Here is a 16,871-nt window from a genome sequence, read left to right on the forward strand (position 1 = left end):
CAAATGTTTAAATGACATTTTTGCTCAGAATGTCTTAGGAAATAAGCTCTGTAAGAGACGGTAAATCCTCGTGAATCACCCTGTATGTAGGCCTAACACAAAACATTACTATTTGAAAAAATGAAACATTCACTTCGTTTAGATCTGAACTGATATTTCTAATTTCTTGATGTTTATTGCAAGGATATGTTTGTTGTTACGCATACGTATTCTGCAGACTGTCTGAAGCCATCATCTGGGACCGCTTTGAACAACTTTATGTGAGCAAGTGCATCCGGGAGTCATTCCTAAGGTTAGTTCGCTGTCATAAAATAATACTGAATCACGAAGTCTCTGTATCGTTTTCATGATTTTACTTTTTATTATTGAACGATGCTGAGTTTTCACCGTCTGTCTTATTTCTGTCATTTCAGTTAGTTACAATACTGAAACTCTCTTTGCTATGGTCTGCACAGAATGTTCAGTTTGTATTCAAGTCACTGCGAAAAGAAAAGAAAGAAAGAGATTATACAAAGCAACATTCTGTCTTACACAGTTACGGAACTCTGAATATTTCCATTCTCTCTCTCTCTCTCTCTCTCTCTCTCTCTCATTGTGCGTGTGAAGGGAATAATGTTACTATAAACATCTGGTTACGAATTGAATACAAAACTTTGTTCATCACAATGGTTCGGTATTACGTAAGTCAAATAAAAGTAGATAGAGTTTAATTCGCTCTCTTTATATAATGGCTTTTACTCAGAATAATAGCATTAGTAAACACGCATGCAACAGAAATTTAATAACAGTGGTAGAAGTGAAATCAGTACGAGAATCAGTATACGGCCTATTTCAAATGAAATCGATCAGTAAAAAGCCTCGCATTTTTTATACTCTAATTTTTTCCCTCTTTATACAAGGTGCTGAGGAGAGTGCATTTTCAAAAATATACTATCGAAAGTCTCAAACGGTTTTCGTATTGTTGAACGACAAATTTAGCGTATTTTATAAAAACAAGCCTCTTTCAGCGCTCAGAACTCTGGAACCATTTACTGCAGAACATTGAACGGGAGCTCATTTTGAAGCTGACATTTGGTAGGTTATGTTAAGAGGTAATCCTTATTTTCATTGTACACAGAGAGACAGATAATCTGATTTTACTTACTTTTAGGTTTTTTGACAATTTGTAAAAATGTAAAAAAATATTGAGAAAAAACCTTGCATTATTAAGAGAGATTCAGCATTGTTTGCTTAGTGGTATGGCAATAAGTTTCGAGGGTATTAAATAGATTATTTTCACACGCCTGGACCTGAACGGCGCAGTACCGCACGCACTGGCCGAGAACTGAAGGTAAGCGAGCGTTGGGCGTCATTTTACTCCTGTGTTTATGAAACCTTGTGATAAAGCTAGCCCAGCTATGCGCTACTAGACGAAACATCACGTATTTGTCTCCTGGCCTTGCTTGTCTCGGCTAGCTCCCGTCTCACAGTCAACTGCTTAGTTCACGCGCGTACTATTTATTTTCTTTATTTGATATTTTCAGTACTTTCTTATCAACATACCATCAGCGGAATCTAACTATATATTTTTAAAATATTTTTTCCTTGGCAAAGCCGTCTTACTGAGAAAAAATCTAAATTTCTCCATTTCCATAAAAAATAAGAAAATCTGTTTATATGTCAATATAAACTTTAATTTCTTAGCATCAAAATAAACCATGATTTTGATCATTGGGTGAAAGGGTTTCGGAGCCACAACAGTTTAAAGTTGCTAATTTTATGAAAATATTATAAATTTAAATATTTTTAATTTAAACACTATGAAGTTCTGATGCCTCAAACTTTGCACAAAGCATTGTATCACAGTTCTCTACGTACAAAAAAGTTTCATTGTATTTAGAAATTGTAAGGTCAATTTTCTCTATATTTCTGAGATGGAATAGCTCCTACCTAGTAATAGTAGAATAGAAACAGTATAGAAATCAGTTATGGTAACAACAGAATAGCAACAAAGTAGTGTGCGGTGTAGAATGCTGCGTAGTAGTAGGGGCAGTATCAGAAGCAGTAGCATTAGACTAGTCTTATATTTTAACAGTGTCAACATTTATCAGAGAATACCTTCTTAATAGTCGCTATATTCACCACAGATTTCTAAGAATCTTTTCGGAATTGAATCCTGATACCTTGTGACCATTCCTTATCTGATCGAATGATAATGACGGTTTATTTACTACGTTTTCAAAGGATATTCAAATAGATTTCAATACGTGCAATTTTCGATACTTATTGAAAATGATTTCAATACGAAAGCTGAAGTTTTGAAAATAGTTATGTTGGTTAACATATGATATGCTAACATATGGTCATCCTGTGACTATAAACAACGTTGCAATTTCTAAATGAAGCGAATGAAAACTAAATATTCTGGCTTTTAATGTAGAATAGTAAAAATTACTTTTAAGAAAGTACAAAATATTATGTGTTATATATAACTATAGCTGTGACTTTGCCCTTTTTTGCTTATTTTGTTGCTTTACTCAAAGTTGAAGGATTCTTAATTAAATATCTATTACAGAGCCTTAGGCGTAAGTTATGGAAGTTCTATAGTGCGTAGAATTGCCTGTTTTTTATGATACTTGCCTGTTTCTGGAATTAAAGCCTATAAATGCTTATTTCGGTCTTTTAAGGGGTTAGGTACAGCTTACAGCAGTAAAATGTTTGGAAATATTCAACATGTTTTTTCCTCCATTACTGTATCTTGTACAATAATGAAAATTAGTATGTGTAAAATACTATCCTTCTGCTATATGTAAAAAAATATTTTTTACGATAAAAAAATTACTTATATATATATTTTCTTTTTCAAAATTCAAAATGTTGGCAGTTCACTGTGCAGTGATGAAGCATTTCCCTCGTAACTCATAAACTTGTAAACGTTTTCATGTTTTGTCTCTTTTATTTTATTACTGAAACTCATGTTTACAATATCGTGCTCTTTCAACTACATTTCTTAATAAATAATGTTTTTTTTTATTTTGCATTAGAAGAAAATACAGATATTTGACCATTTTTAAAATGAATTTATTTTGAATCAGACAATCTATCAAAGGTAGAGAAGTGACTTTGCATCATATTGTACATATGACTTGCGTAAATACACATACAAAATTTCATCACAGAATGTTAGATAATTTTTTAGTTATGTGGGAAAAGCTTCATCACTGCACAGTGAACTGAATTTTGAAAAAAAAAATGTAAATAATTTTTTTTAATTGTAAAAATATTTTTTTCATATAGCAGAAGGACAGTGGTTTACACATACTAATTTTCACTATTGTATAAGATACAGTAATGGAGGAAAAAAATGTTGAATATTTCCAAAATTTTACTACTGTAAGCTGTACCTAACCCATTAACTTCTCAAAGTTTAAAATCGGTCCTTCCCTTCATTCCACTGTTTAAGAAGAATAGCACTTAAGCCGAAACAACGCCAAAGCATTATCTAGGAGCGTGTTGCTCAAAAAGCGATTATTAAGTGATGGAAATTATCCTAATTTGGCAACAATCTGCAAGGTCATCTTCTGTCAATGTTTCAAAGAGGTATTAAGTTGTGAGATTTTGACATTTTGTTGTGAGATTTTGATACCTAACCTCCATTACTTAGAACATTAATTCAAGTTTCATGGATTATTTTTCTATTCAAGTTAACTGTGAAAAAAATATCATCTTTAACAACATAAAAATACAACAAGACGTCAAAGCAACGCTACCTGACTACAAAAGTTAAAGGAGCCATTTGTTTAATTTCCATCAGACGATGACATCCAGAAAAAATCCACTTCATAATTGCATGTTGCAATTATTTCAGCAAATATTGTTTTTAGCAAGTTGGAAAGTAAAACAATGGAGGAATTTCTTGAGAAATTAACAAAAATGTAGTGCACACTAAGGACATATATTACGAAAGTTTGGAGCTGTTGCTGTGGAAAGACTGAAAAGATCTTAAGACGAAATTCTGGATGAGGTGCAATAATGAAAAAAGCTGTTGGTAGACGTGGAAAGCTGCAGGAACTGGAGGGACTGGTCCTACATCGAGTTCTTATTTTAAATATGCTCTACTTCATTCACATGTTGTGAGATTTAAAAAATGTTGTCTACATTTTAGAACATATTTAGTGATAGAACGTTTTTTGCAATGGAGAATTTAGAAAAATAATATTGTGCTGTACGTTGCTTTCACAACGGCATCGGCAGTACCATTGCACATTGTAAAGAGCATGACAAAGATTAACTTGATAATAATAATTGTCTTGTACTGTAATAAGTGCCTTTTAACAGCCTATTTTGTATTTTTAATGCCTATATAAATGCCCATTTCAGCCATTTTTACTGCTTTCTTGCCTGCCTATTTTCAATTTTCTAGTGCCTTTACACAGTGATTCACGAGGATTTACTGCCACTTACGGAGCTTATTTGCGAAGACATTCTTAGCAAAAGGTGTCAGTCATATAAACATGTGTCCTAATCTCAATATTTTCAGAGTTCCACTTACTTGAAGTTGTTAATAAAAAACCTTTTTTCTTTAGTTTTAGGGGTAAAAGAATATTACAAATAGAGAATAAACTATTCAGAAGTGCATGTGGCATACTTCCTAAATTCACATGTAATATTTTAAAAGCACTCGGTCTCCGATTTTTTTAAATTCAAAAAATTTTGTTGAATATTCTTAAGGATTCAATCCAAATATTACATTACCATTTATATTTTGGCCATTGATGATTCTATTGGGTTTGCATTTCTCTGAATTCTTTTACTAAACAATTCCTGTATTATAATAATATTAAATTGGGCTAACCGTCTATACTTATCTAAAAAAATAAATAAATAAAAACTAGATAAGTATAGACGGTTAGCCCAATTTAATATTATTATATTATAGCTTGCTTATCGGAGAATCATACAAAATGAAAATTCCTGTATTTCTAAATTATTCTGTAGTGCTTTTATTCTGGATCTTTATGGTCACCCTCATTGAGGACAGATTATTTTGTTTAAAAAAGATATTTCTTTAATTGGCTAATGTTCTGAAATTAAAGATGTGTTGTTAATTGCTTTGTAGAGATTTTGTTTTTCAATTTTTAACTAAAAATTACATCATTCTTATGCACTTACCATAACAATTGTCACAAATCATACGACTTTAGGAACTTGATTCTTTACGATTTGATTCTGCATCCTAATGTACAGTCTTAAAAAAGTTACAAGAGTGGCGTGATTTGTAACAATTATTGTTGTGACAAGTTCGTAAGAGAAATGTAATTTCGTTGTTAAAAATCGAAAGAAAAAAAATTGTACGAAGCAACTATGGAATTCACAACACATTTTTAGCTTTAGAATACTAGCTAATTAAAGAAATGATACTCCTGAATAGTTCATTCTTTATCTGTAATAGTCTTCTACCTTTTAGAACTAAAGAATAATTGTATTTTACAAACAACTTCAAATTAGTGTAACTCTGAAACTATTGAGAATAAGACCCATGTTTATATGACATTTTTTGCTCAAAATGCCTTTGGAAATATGCTTCGTAAGTGCCGGTACCTCCTCGTGAACCGCCTTGTATATCGCAGCTCTAATTATAACTAGGGCCAGTATATTTGTATTAGTATGAGGTGAACATATGACGCCGAACAGAATGTAGTCGACGTGTTTCAAGTACAGGCAGCGGAAGCGAATTTGACACATGCCTAAGCAAGCACATTCCGTGTTTTGTATACGATTATTGCATATTATAAAATCAAGACAGTACCACAGTCTAGTATATACAGTCGCGAAGCTCAATACGTAGTAAATATGCAAACATTAGATAGTTGCTCACCACTAGGATCGCTAATATCGCCTCATTACAGGCAATGCAAAATAGTACCGTCACAGTCTATTGTTTCTAGCACCCTCAAAACTCAAGCTTCGTGACTGTATATAGTAGACTGTGACAGTACAATAATTGTATAATAAGGATTAATATCGGAAAGGCCTAAAATGCTGGTGAGGTTGAGAATAATTTTTGAAAATCATTAAGACTTAGATGTATCGTCCTTGAGACTCAGATCGTTTTGAACCCCTGTTTTCTTGAAGGTTTCAAATCAATATGAATAAGGAAAACGTAGTACCAGTAAATTATTGTCATATATATTATTTCTCTAATGATATGTGAGAGTCATTCTTTGTTGCAAAACGAAGCTCCATTGAAATACAGATACTCATCATTGAATTTAATAAGGGACGACAGGGACTCGATGCCACCTCTGTTTGCATCATCCAATCGAGCGTCATGTAAATTGGTGTACTGCCTTTGTTGTTACTCCCCCTTGTCACGAGGACAGGAAAGTCCGCTATCGACTGCACAACGTTGTTACTTGTTGGAATTAAAGTAAAAGGCCACGGGGAGGAAGAAAAAAACTTTAAAATTTGAAATAGATTCTATGAATAGCGTAGCTAACCTGCCTTTATCTAATATTTTATTTCGATTAACCTAGAATATTGTGAGAGCCTTCTGTGGCTGAAGCACAAGCCCACTGGTTCTCCATCCATAGGTTCCGAGTTCGTTCTCAAGTTTGGTCGTAACGGAATTTGTAAATCGTTAATAAATGTTGAGCACGGTTAATTATAGTGGTGCAATGTCTTATTTCAGTGTAACTTCCGCTGTTGCCTGTAATGTCACTGATGCAGTATTTTAATAATAATAATAATAATAATAATAATAATAATAATAATAATAATAGTAACCGGCTGCTGGCCTCACATTTAAATGCCAAAGCAGAGGTGGACGATCATCCAATCAGAATGGAGGTATCGTGTGGTTAGCACGATGATCCCCCCAGCTGTTATAGCTGGCGTTCGCAACCGGATTTCGCTTCCTATCGTAGCTTCCCAAGTGCATCACGATGCACCGGTCCCATACATTGACCGAAATTTCATGAGATAATGTCTTCTTCATGAGGACTCGAACCAGCGCGCATTCTGAAACGCGAGTCCTAGGCAGGATATCTTAGACCACAACACCATGTCGCGGGATATTTTTAAATATGCTGGTATATATTTTAGTGAATTAAAAGCTTAGGAATCAAATTCATTAGCAAAAAGTACGGACGGTAAAAGAGGCTTCATAAGATCCCTGTAATTTCGTTTTATGTTCTCGTTTGGGTGTTATGGTTATAGATTTTTAACAAATTTGCTCGTATTTATGACTGAATATGATTTAGAGTGAAACAAACATAATGAAATTTATATGTTGCATTATTAATTATTATTTTTCTTTTATTTCTTTATTGAATATATTTATACAATCAATGGAATTAGAAAGACTGTCTGTTAAATAATGTCCATATTGGAGCAAATGTTTAGTTGGAATGTGTTGTGACAAGAACTTCATATTATCTTCAAACTAAAGGCCATTAGATTCAGTGGTTTTCAGCCACCTTTCAGCGAGTTTATCTCGCTATAGTACCAGTTTCTAGTTTTTGATGCGAAGAAATCGATGATACTCATTTGAGCGGCTTCCAAGTTTTGGAAATAACCACGTACGTAACAAGTGGCCCATGGATCGAAAAAGATGGATATATGAAGAAGCAAGGTCAGGGCTAGCGCGTGTAATAGCAGTTCGATTCCTCCAAGTTCCTGTTTTTTTTTCTCCCCCATGTTGTTCAAACGATAGAACCTATGGGGTCTCACATTGTCCTGTTGCAAGAGAATTCTATTTCGAATAACTAATGTCAGATGCCTCTTTTTCCATACTTCATGAACTCGTTCTGTTGAGAATAAAGATCCGCATCGACTGCATGTCTGTTTGGAAGAAACTCCCAGTGAATCACATCTTCAAAATTCTACCAGACACAATAACATTACTTTGGGACTGAGCTGATTTTGTTTAACGACGATTTTGACAGGCCGATGGGGATCGAACCACTGTTTTGAGGTGTCAGGTTGCGATAATTTACACGAGGAGTTACCGCCACTTACGGAGCATATTCCCAAAGTCATTTTGAGTAAACATGGGTCCTATGCTCAATATTTTCAGAGTTACACTAATTTGAAGTTGTTAAAAAATGCTTTCTTTTTTTTTTTTTTTTCTAGTTTTAGAGTAGTGCTTTAGGAAGACTCTAATCTCAAACTGTATCACCTCCATTTTATATTCTTTTAAGTTATTAACAATTGACGACTGTCACATTCTCTCAATACGCAATAATAACTATAGTGTCCTGTAAAGTGCATTGCCCGACAAAAGAAAACCATTAAAATCTTACAAAACACCAAACTTAAAAAAAAACGGATCACATATCTAACAGGTTTTGTTTTTACGGTAACAACTTTTGTCAGGTTTACTATGCTACTATCTAGTTGTTACATACGGAGTCACGGCATAACTCCCATTTGAATTGCATTAGCGACACTTACTGGCATCCCGTGTTCGTTTACGGCGGACGGGTGGCGATCCTGGCGGTTGTTCTCTTCAAAGTGCTACCGATTTTAACATAGGGATGAGCAATCTGTTGTATATATGATCAGAGGTAATACTGTAGGCCTGTTCCATCTGAATGATCCGTTGCTAAGCAACTGACGTCAGATATTGAAATTGTCGTACCATTTTAATCATTCGACACTCGAGCGGGAACTTTTCTTATAAAAATTGTCAGTTTAATAAACCAGCTCATTTCGAGCTTTGTAATGCATGATTTTAAGTTTACAGAAAAATAATGCGAGAGTTTTAACCCTGTGTGAAAGCCAAGATCGTCAGTTCGAATTCCTGATCGGAAATGTATTTGTCAGTGCGTAGTGCTGTGTTGTCTTAGTTTGAGAACCGGTATCATGTCGTCTCCACGTCACGGAAGTTCCTCCATGTATTCTCCTACTGCATTTGCCACGTATGCTTACCACAATCCTGGGCCATTCTTCTCAATTAAAGTCACCTGGGACAGTCGGAAGTACCAATGCTTCACTTCACAGTTTTCAGTTCAGTGCGTGGTTTATACTTTTGTACGTGACCTTGATCCGCCAGTTCGGAATGGACAGATAATAGAGCTTTTAGATTCGAGGGAGAAAAGTAAAGAAAGGTGATATAATAATTCTACTGAGGCCGAAACATACCGAAATGCTTGCCGGACAGAAACTTTTTCAGGGGCGAGGGAGAAAAAAAACATTATTACTCTGGCGTGAATCTACTCCCGATTGTTTAATGAAAAGACGTTATTGAACTTCTCACGCTCAACTTTAAAGGGATGAGGGATATAATAGATGCCTGAGGCCTTAAACCGCGTACCTTTCTTCAAGACACAATACTCGATCGGTATTGTGCGTCTGCCCTATATTAAAAACATTCCATAATGTTGGAGAATTATCTAACTTCCGGGGACGAGAAGATAACATTTATATTTCTATACTTAACTTTTATTTTGCATAACAGTGCGTGACTGTGTAGGGAAAAGAAAGATAATAAACATAAAAGAGCAAGGAAGCGAAGGAAACCTGTTGCTACACATGTATACGCGTTCATTGAGTTTAGGTGCCATGACGACAAGGAAGAAGAAACCTGCCGGCTAGCTGGCAGCGGGTAGGCTAGCCGGTTTCCCCGCTTCAGTCTCTTGTTGACTGTAGGACGGAGTGGAAGTGGCACATGCGTTCGTCAGAGTGAATCGTAGTTTCGTCACCGCCCCAAACGCTCGTGGCGGTTCTTAGCTAAGCATGTGTACGAAGTAGTGGCTTTTGTGGCATGTGTGTGAGAGTGTCCCTCTGTATGTGTGTGTCTTGATATATTGTGTGTAGAATTTTATTACCGTAATAATTCACACTCTGATATAAAACACATTTGATAAGTAACAGATAAAAGAAACAGGTGTTTCAGGTTATGAATATTGTATAAAAGTATACCATCTGAAACGCGCAAATAACTTTAACGTTGGATTTATGTTTCAACGATTTTGTGATCGAAGTGTATTGTACCACTTAAAGTATTACCGTATTCTCATCTGTAACTCGGTGCAGTTTTATTTCAGACCTGCGAACACGAAAAAGTAACAATTTTTCTGAACGAGGTGACATACTAGTGTTTTATTTTAAATTTCATTCACTCTTTCTCTTTGAAGAGAACATATCTTTGCAAGTGTTCAGCGGATGTTACGAGCAGAAGTGTTATAACTCCATCGGTAAGTTAAATTTACATTTAATAATTCAATTAGGCCTATACTGTATACTTTATAATGCTAAAACTTTCACTAGAGCTTTAGGAGTTGATTATGCGTTGCCTGTAATTATATGTATTCCAACTTGACTTCAGAAATAATGAGTCACATTATTGTATGTTGTTTGAATATCCTGACAGGGAAAAGAAGTCTCTAGAAATGAAATGGAATTAATTTCCTTCTGATTTGAGTTACAAAATGTCAAGCAAATGATCCCATACATAACCTTACTTGTCAAGAAGTCATGGACAGACGTGCAACAAGCTTATTTGAAATGATTAAACTATATTTACTGTTTGTTTAATTAATCTTGACATGCAAATTTGCGGTAGATTTAAAAGTTACTCACACCATAGATATTGTAGGCGTAGGGCTATATTCATCATGCAGTATGTTATAATCTTTGGAATCTGTTCTTCGTGATTTATTTCCAGTTTCTGTAGGTGATTTCTAGGATAATATTGTTGCACAACCGAGTACTTCTGCATTTCCAAATTCCTGTTCTTGTTCATTACTTCGCTACACGAGAAATTCAGTGTAAAGCGTAATTACATAAAACAGATTTTGTTTCCGTTATTAAGTGTAGCCTACACATGTATAAATCCATCGAATCCGTATTTCATTTCTGGCAGGGAAGTGGACATTTATTGACTGATGTGTTCCTTCTTACTGTGTTTTAATTGTGGCATTTCAACCATATGACCGGTGAATCTGTCACTTGTGGTTGTAGTGCAGCGTTGCCAACTTTCAACAAAATTATAAGACTGTAGTCAAAAAATTATCGGATTTCCCACAAAATTATCGCAAACATGGTAGAGGGGAAGAGAAGACCTGATGGCCTTATCTCTACCAGGTTAAATAAATAAATAAATAAATAATAAACATATAATATTAGTATTAATGACATACTACCAAAACTGCACACGGACACAATACTAAATAAACTTTCAATCACTTCTTTATATAGATAAGACACCAACGGCAGCTGTGTACGAGCAGACTATTATGGTTAACTGATTAGCGAACTACAGTATGAAGCAAGCTTACTATTGACTGGGGAAGAATCCGGGCTCTCCCCTTAGAATTTTAACGAAAGCTAGGTAGATTTGAAATGTTGATCCAAAGCGTACTAAGAGAATACAACAAACTCATATGTATTTCATTAATGTGATAATTTCTTCCTATGGAAAGTAGAGTGGAATGAATTCAGGGAAATGATATGATTTAACGAAAATGATCGCATATTGGGCGTAAAAATATCGCATGATTGGCAATGCTGCTACTGTAGTGTTCAAAGCAACGAGTTCTAACTCGTTGGTTCAAAGTCATGAATGAAGACCAGTGTTGCCAATTCAGCAGGTTTGCCACTAGTTTTGGTGAATTTACCACGATCCCCCCTAACACTAATGTACTGTAGTTGTTTCCATAACGCCCTCTATATGAGGAATATCAATACAAACACACCAACTCAGTCGTCTACCTAAGAATGTATACCGTAAAGTCGTAAGTAGGCTACTAACCATAATCTCTGCATTTCGAATTGGTGGCTCAAGGTCTCGTGTGCAGAAGTACAAACCACGCACGAGTTACTGAACTGACAACTGTGAACTGAAGCACTGGTAATTTCGGCTGTCCCAGCTGACTTTAGTTGAGAATGGTCCAGGATTGGGGTAAGCACATGCGACAAATGCAGTCCATTGCTTTATCTTGAGCCACCAGTTCGAAATGCACAGATTATAGATAAAATGAAAATGAAAAATGTTGTTTTCTGCTCAATTTTAGTAGCTTGTACGTATTCTCCTATCAGCAAGTTCTCAGTAAATTTTGTCGAGAAAACTCGCCTTCAGCTAATGTAAATAATTATCAACGACACTAGTAACTTTTTTTCTCTCGTGCTGCGCTAGGCCATGGGCCCATGGTAAAGATAAGTGGTTGGTCGGATATACTGTATGTATGTCTTTACGTCTCGTATCATTAAATTTATGGTCCCTGTCTCTCTGAAATTATGGGTTACATAAGGGAACAATAATATCCCATGTTCTTCATTAGAATAATTTGTATTATATTGTCCTCTCTTTCATCGACGCCAACTTTAATGACGTATCGATGTAGCCTCTTTCTTTTTATTGCTGCGACATAATCTATTCCTACAGTTGCAGTTATGTTTAGTAAAAAGACTCTAAGGAAACAGAAATGTATCCACTATTGAATCAAATACTAATCCTCCACTGCATTATTCGTTGTATCCGTGTAATATTAGACGTTATGGTACATTTATAAAATCGTTAACTGCTGGCCCATCAGATTTTCAGATTGCGACTTACCTGAAGTTACGGCGTTATACATGATAGTTCAGGCGCAACCTTGAATCCTTATGAAAGTCAAGGTCATTGATTTAATTCCGCCGTGAGTAAACTATTTCAGCCACTGGCGTAACTCTGGCGGTAGACGCGTTTGCCTTCTGATCTGGAACTGCGCTCAGGCGTGAGTTCGATTCCCACGTGGATTGGTTAGAACTGGTTGGATTTTTCTAAGGCTTCCCCAAGTGTATGAACAATGTCAGGTAATCGCGTGTCGATTTCTCGACCTCATCTCACTAAGGCTGTTTCTCAAAGCTCAAGTCCATACTACACACTAGTGACTAGCAACTAGGTGACTTGTAAACTGCACACTAGGGAGCTTTGGAAATGGTGTTCTTGAAACATGGCCTTCTTCGTAGGCTATTTTTCTAAAAACCATGATATCACGGTGCAGCACTGAATTAAGAAGGCAGTCTCCTAATGCAGTTTCATTACGAATTATGTGGAAAAGATGAGGGCTTAATATATTACAGTAATGTTTAAAACATTGTACAGAAGGTACTAACAATGTCAGTGTTCAAAGTTAACGTGTTATTCTACATTATATTTACATTATTTCACTTCCAAAGCATTTTCAGATTTAATAACCCCAATTGCTGATGAGGTATCCATGTTTGTTTAGTGAACAAGTCAACAATCAAGCAAGCATTTTCGTTTACTAGCTACTACGGACTTGATTGCTATGCACTATGTAGCTTTGGATCATAACTTCTGACGTCACATGCGGCTATTTAGTCAACAATCTAGTTCACTTCAAGCTGAAAATATAGTTTTGAGACACGGCCTAAGTATCAATCACCTATTCCATAGATATTAAATTACTTCGCAGTTGACCCACAATCGTTAAATTGCTATAAATCATTCCGTGAGTAGCCGGAATTGATTGAAGTATCTGAGATTTTTAAGTAGTGAGAATGAAGGTCATTTCAAATCACGTTAATATCGAACATGTATTGTTAAGTTTTAATTAGTTTGAGTAGTTTTGAACTAAAAGAACTTACACATATTCGTCCTTTGTTTCTTCTAGGAATTCGTGAATTAATTTTCGAATGCAGTACGGTAAGCCTACTATTCTAATAAAATGGATTTTACTATTGTGTAGCCTACTTCCAATTCATGCTCAAAGAATATAATAAATGTTCCTTTCATTGTGTTAGTACACATTAACGCTTATAGTGACAGTTAATGCGAATGAAAAGGTTTTAAAATAAGTTGCTATTGTTTAATGCCAGTTCTTGTGCCAGTTGAACACATAATGAGATCTTCAAACTGCACACTAGAACGTGACAGTCGGATTTTTCATTCAAGAAGTACGGGATGTGAATATTGAAGGAAACGTAGGCTACTATAATCTTATCATAGTAATATTATGAAAACTATCACGTCACAATATCATAGTAATATTATGAAAACTATCACGTCACAATATCAACACATCGCCGACTACGAACACAGAAATTGTAGTCAATGTCTCCTAATGTACTAAAAATGTTGAAAGATAATACTTTTATTTGGCTTTACTTACAGAAACACGAATAATATACAAACAAACTCATGACATAATTAGACCTACTTTCTACAATATAAAGACAATGTAGTATTAGTAGGCCGTGACTCCTAATGTACAAAAATCTCAATAATCTGTGATTTATTTAATAATTCTCATGTAGTTATGCCAATAAATATTCTACGTAACTACAACGAAAGTGGCTTTCGCATACTCGTTTCCAAATTCCGTCTCACTCGTAGCCTACACAAAAGTAGGCCTAGCACTTTCTGCCCTAGTTACGTAAATAAAGCATAACTATTGCAATGCAAAATGTTCCAAGTGCTTCAGTTTTGCTCAGATTTCCTTAAAAATTTGCATACATACGAGTATACACGTATAGGGCCTATGTTGCACTTAAACTATACTATAGATGTAAAAAATATGCATTACTTTAAAAAAAAAATATTTCGTTCTATCGTTACGCCGTAACTTCTAGCTGTTGAAGGTAACGTCAACATAAACGCATAACTGCACATGTTATTTCTTCAATCTGTAGGCACATCTCTCGTGTGCTTTCATTGTAACACCGCCTGTGTTATGGCAGACATCGGATTCTAGGGCAAATGCCTATTTTGTTTCTTTAGGAGAAAAGTAAAAATAATTATTAATATTTGTGTTTCATGGAAATTGAAAGGTATTCAAAGAGTTTTATAGTGCCCTAAAATTACCTAAAACGGTTATTAGAGCCTATTTTGTTAATATTCGCCTAAAAATGCCTAACTCACTGTAAAGTTTCGCATTTTACCCTTACTTTTTATAATTTATACATGCATTCACTCCGAAATTTAAGGCATTTAAAAAGTGGAAAGTTTGCTTCACACCGGCTCTGAAACCATTGATAAAGGAATCAAAATGTTTTGAATCTCACGACACTCGCAATAGATTTCACCGAATTTAACATGTTTGGAGGCATAAATGCCGACAAAGAACCAACCTTAGTTTTGAAGCAGGCAACAATCACAACATGTGCTGCTACCGATTCAGAGATATACTATACTATAAAAATGACTGTTTTCGGTCTGAAACCGATTAGCTGTACTGCCCTTCAGAGTGTCATAAAATCACAATTTTTGGAGAAAGAGTGTTTTTGAAATATTTATGAAAAGTCGTAAAACTGCGAATTAGTAGGTTAAACCGTTACAAAATATTTAAAAGAATGGCCCTCATAGTGTTAACACTACCAGGAAATGCAACAATAAGTGGAACTTTGTATTTTTGTCCAATTGAATCTCAAAAACAACGGTTCATTTGAATGCTCGTTAACAGTTGCTCTTTCCCTCACCTTATTTGTGTTGAGAAGTTTTGAGCGGTAGGACGTTTTCCTGTGAAGTTTAACCCGATAATGCCGAAAAATATAAGTGCAAAATCTACATTGATCCGGCAATGGCTAACAGAATATTCAGAATTCACTTATGATGGAAAAATAATATTCTGCAAGATTTGTAGCAAACAGGTATGTAACAATAGTTGAAATATATAAATTCTATTAATTTTAATGAGTAGGCCTATAATATTTATACATTGACTGAGCTATCCTGAGGTATAATTCTTTTTAAGACCACTACACTTTAACCTTTTAAATTCCGATAGTTAAAGTATTTGCAGGTCATTAAAATTTTTATTGTTCGAACCCACTAACTTTGTGATAGAAATACGGCAATACAACAATTAGGATTTTATTTTAATTCAGTTTACTTTACATTTTTAGATTTCGCAAGAAAAGAAGTGCCACCTAAAGCAGCATGTGCAAGGAGCGGCTCATAAGGCTAAAGCTCAGCAGAAAAATCAACTGCAACAAACTTTACTTCATCCAATCTCAGCAGCAATTTCTATGCTGATTTAACCAGAGCGTTTGTTGCTGCTAACATTCCCTGGAATGCAATTGAAAATCCGGTTTTAAGACAGTTTTTACAAAAATACTGCAAACAAAATATCCCATCTGAGTCGACCCTAAGAAAAAATTACTTAGACAGAATATACAATGAAACTTTAGCTTCCATTCGGGAGGATATAGGTGATTCTTACATATGGGTCTCTGTGGATGAAACCTCAGATCCTATGAATAGGTATATAGCAAATATGGTAGTAGGAAAACTTAGTCCTGATGGACCTTCGATTCCACACCTCGTATGTGTTAAGGAACTTTCGAAAGTGAATAGCCAAGCCATTGCTTATTTTGTAAATAAAGGCCTACAGTCTTCATACTCAGGTAATATAGACGATTCTAAAGTTCTGTTGTTTTGTACTGATGCTGCCTCATACATGGTTGCTGCAGCTCCACTTCTTAAAACATTTTATCCTAATCTCACGCATGTAACCTGTCTAGCACATGGCCTTCACAGGGTTTCTGAAACAATCCGGAATGAATTTCCTCTTGTCAATTCGTTTATTTCTAACACAAAAAAATGTTCTTGTAAAGCCCCATCCAGGATTTCAATATTCAGAGAGAACTTTCCAGATATCCCACTCCCACCTCAGCCGGTTGTTACACGATGGGGAACCTGGATTCAGTCAGTGGTGTATTATTCTAAGTATTTTAAAGAAGTGGTCACAGTTATTGATAAATTATCTGAAACTGATAGTGCAGCGTGTGTGAAAGCAGTGAAAGATTGTCTGAATGACTCACGAGTGAAAAACGATATTGCCTACATAACATCAAACTTTTCTTTCATACCTGCAAGCATTGAACAATTAGAACGTGAAAAACAATCTCTTTGTAGCCAAATAGCAATAGTAAAGGAAGCTCAA

General features: G+C 35.1%; 1 protein-coding gene across 2 annotated transcripts in view; it reads left to right on the top strand.

Annotated features, from left to right (window-relative positions):
• The window catches only part of LOC138690964 (acyl-CoA Delta-9 desaturase-like), a 477,084-nt gene that overhangs the window by 138,251 nt on the left and 321,962 nt on the right, over positions 1-16,871 (top strand). Inside the window, exon 1 of one of the 2 annotated variants that reach the window (XM_069812557.1) lies at positions 9,529-10,178. The exons of the other annotated variant lie outside the window; for it this stretch is intronic. The gene's annotated coding sequence lies outside the window, so the exon portion shown is untranslated. Of the gene's footprint in view, positions 1-9,528; positions 10,179-16,871 lie in introns of those variants that run through there. 2 annotated transcript variants of the gene reach the window in all.

The sequence above is a fragment of the Periplaneta americana genome, chromosome 16 (assembly GCF_040183065.1).
Source record: "Periplaneta americana isolate PAMFEO1 chromosome 16, P.americana_PAMFEO1_priV1, whole genome shotgun sequence".
NCBI lineage: Eukaryota > Metazoa > Arthropoda > Insecta > Blattodea > Blattidae > Periplaneta > Periplaneta americana.